The following is a 3,317-nucleotide window of genomic DNA, read 5'->3' on the forward strand; positions in this document are numbered from 1 at the left end:
TAATAACAGGTGAATGTGGTCTCTCTCTCTCTCTCAATACATCTTCTTGTACTGCACTCATCCTTCTGGTGATGACGTCAGATGATAAAATGCCTACATGATGAGAGGAAGCGAGGTGGGTGATGTAGATATGTGATGTAGCATCAGGCTGCTATTAACCTTCTGAAGATAGTCAGGAGGGTCATCTACTTCCAGACCATAGTTGACTGCAGGTACTGAACTGTAGAAAGTAAAACTGTGGATTGAAGTGGCAGGGGGAGGCCTGGTATAAATAGATGATAAATAGATAGATAGATAGATAGATAGATAGATAGATAGATAGATAGATAGATAGATGACAGTCCAAGATTTTTTTTATGCTTAGTTTTGTTCTGTTTTATTTTTCAGACATTATTTTCCAAGCTAATGCCCAAGGTCTATCATTTTATACTCCCACTAAAGTATGAGAATGTGGTTTCCCCTACATCCTTCCTAGCATTTGGCATTTTCACCATTTTTTAATTTTATCTTTGCTGATAGGTATGTATGGGCATCTCGCTGTGGCTTTAAATAAAAATATGGAACACTTCACGAATTTCCATGTCATCCTTGCACAGGGGCCATGCTAATCTTCTCTGCATCATTCCAATATTAGTATCTGTGCTGCCAAAGCAAGCACCCAAGATTTTTTTTTAAGATTTTATTTATTCATTTGAAAGAGAGAGAGTGTGTGCATGTGTCGGGTGGAGGGGCAGAGGAAGAGGGAGAAGCAGACTCCCCACTGAGCGGAGAGCCTCAATGTGGAGCTGAATCCCAGAACCCTGGGATCATGACCTGAGTCAAAGGCAGACACTTAACTGACTGAGCCACCCAGACACCCCTGACAAACAGTCCAAGGTTGGCAGTACAAGTTCAATTACCAGTGAGCAGCCAACCCCAATCATCAAATTTAGAGCCCCTAGGGTGTTCTCCTTTAATAAAGACACATCACCTTTATTAATTACTTATATGCCAGCCACTGTGCTTTGAAGGTGTTTAGTTTTCAGCCCTCAGACCACGTTTATCTCCATTGTACAGATGAGACACCCAAGGCTTTAAAATGCAAGGTGACTCCCTGAACAGAGTCCCTAGGACTCAGTCCTGCGGATAATTGAGGGTGAACCCAGGCCCACAGGAGCAATGGAGGCATCATGTAGCCAGAGAGGACAGGTAGAGAAAGAAAATGAAGCCGCTGAGGAACATGTCTTCCTGGCTCGTCAAAGCAAACAGAAGCCTGAGGTGGAACCATCCTGAATGGGCACAGGTAATTAAGGTGGAGGAAGGTGGGGAGGACAGAACAATGGGGTGCATTCTCCACCACAGGGGGCCAGGGGCATGGTCGTTGCCATGGAGACCAATCAAAGGCCTGGGACCAGAGATCAAAGGCCTCCCATGATTTGGAGTTGGAGATCAACTGTTGCAGTGCCTGGAGGACCAGGGAACACAGCCAGCTGTCCCAGTGGGAGGAGAAACAGTCCTCAGCATCTGCTTCTGCAGCTGAGACATGAGACCTGCTGGACGGAAAGTACTTGTGTCCTTTAATAATTATTTTTATTGCCTTTAATTTTTTTTACACCAAGCCTGTTGTCAGAAACTCAAGCAACAGATACAAACCAGGGACCCATCCAAAGGAAAGTTCTGTCCAACCTAATTGAAGCCTCTGATAATTGACTCTTTCTATAGAGGCAGGCAAGAAATTGAAAGCCTTGGTTGCTCCCCAGGAGAAGAAGTAGATGCCTCTGGACTGGGGAAGGAGGGAGTCTTCACTGTATATGCTTTTATACTTTCTGATTTATTTTTTTTAAGTTAAAAAAAAAAACATAAATAGGGGCACCTGGGTGGCTCAGTAGGTTAAGTGTCTGCCTTCAGCTCAGGTCATGATCCCAGGGTTCTGGGATAGAGCCCCACATCAGGCTCTTTGCTCAGTGGAGAGCCTGCTTCTTCCTCTCCCTCTGCTCATGCTCTCTCTGTCAAATAAATAAATAAAATATTTTTTAAAAACCCATAAACTTGAAATAAGAATAATAAAGTTTTAAGCTAAAATGATAGGCACAAAATTTAACTATCTCTTAAATATGTGGCAATGTCCTTTGTAGACTTTTCCTCTTTGTATTCAAAAATACAGAGCTATAATATCTATAATTGTTCAACAGTGATAAAATCATTAGAGGATTTGTAAAGGTCTATCTTGTCCTTTGTAAAAGTGTCCAGGAACTAATTCCCTATGAGCTTGGTCTATGGAATCTGTTCATGGACATAATCTATTTAGTAATGCATTGTCTTTCTTTATTTTTTTTAAAGATAGATAGATTGATTGATTGATTGATTGATTCATGATAGACCCAGAGAGAGAGAGGCAGAGACACAGGAGGAGGGAGAAGCAGGCTCCATGCCGGGAGCCCGATGCGGGACTCGATCCCGGGACTCCAGGATCACGCCCTGGACCAAAGGCAGGCGCCAAACTGCTGAGCCACCCAGGGATCCCCACATTGTCTTTCTTTAAAGAAGAAGATCGAAACATTCTGTTCCAGCTTCATGCTCCCACCCATGTCATCCCAAAGTGAAAGTGGGTAGGGCAGCTCCCTGAGGACTTGCACATGAAACCAACTCAAAATGTGAACATTTGAACAATTGAGTCAGACAGGCCTATGACCTGGCAGGCAAGTGCAAGAACTCTTTCCTCAGGTTCCCTGGGCCCAAATCCAGCTCTACACTTCACCAGAATGGAGTCTCAGGCTAAATCTCAATATCCTTATCTCCCTAAAGAGCTTTGTAATATCTCCCTCACAGAATATTCCATGAGTAGTAGATGAAAAATCTCACATACACTAGCCTGCTGCCTGGCATAGAGTCCCTCAGCACCCAGAAAATAGTCAATATAAATGTCATTATCATTATCACATTATTGCTTCCTCACTAAGCCCCTTTTCTAGCCACTCACTCAACACATGTTAACTGAGTGCCTACTATGTGCCCAGTGGAAATCCTCCCTGGACAAAGAGGAAGGCACACATCAAAGAAAAACTTTAGCCAGCTTTGGCTCCAGAGCTCAGGACTTTACTTTAAATCTCTGATCTGACTCTGCCCCTAATCAGCATGGTCCTTCAAAATAGAAAAGAAAAAAAAAATTACCTAGAGTTCAAAGTCATTGATGTGGCTCCCAAATATTAGGCCATAATGTTTGTTCCCAAGGCTCTGAGAGATGTGCCCAACAGGGATGTATCAAGAGAAACTTTAAGGTTGGGCCAGGGAGGACTTCTGGAAGGCATTTTGTTCACACTCCTTTACAAACCAGTGGA

The 3,317-nt window shown here is 43.3% G+C and overlaps 1 non-coding gene across 1 annotated transcript; it reads right to left on the reverse strand.

Moving 5' to 3' along the window:
- Positions 1-551: 551 nt before the first annotated feature.
- LOC121475873 lies at positions 552-658 on the reverse strand. The gene has a single exon (XR_005983824.1). It is a non-coding gene; the product is annotated as a U6 spliceosomal RNA (small nuclear RNA).
- Between the last annotated feature and the right edge of the window lie 2,659 nt (positions 659-3,317).

Source organism: Vulpes lagopus, chromosome 14 (genome assembly GCF_018345385.1).
Source record: "Vulpes lagopus strain Blue_001 chromosome 14, ASM1834538v1, whole genome shotgun sequence".
NCBI classification, from domain to species: Eukaryota; Metazoa; Chordata; class Mammalia; order Carnivora; family Canidae; genus Vulpes; species Vulpes lagopus.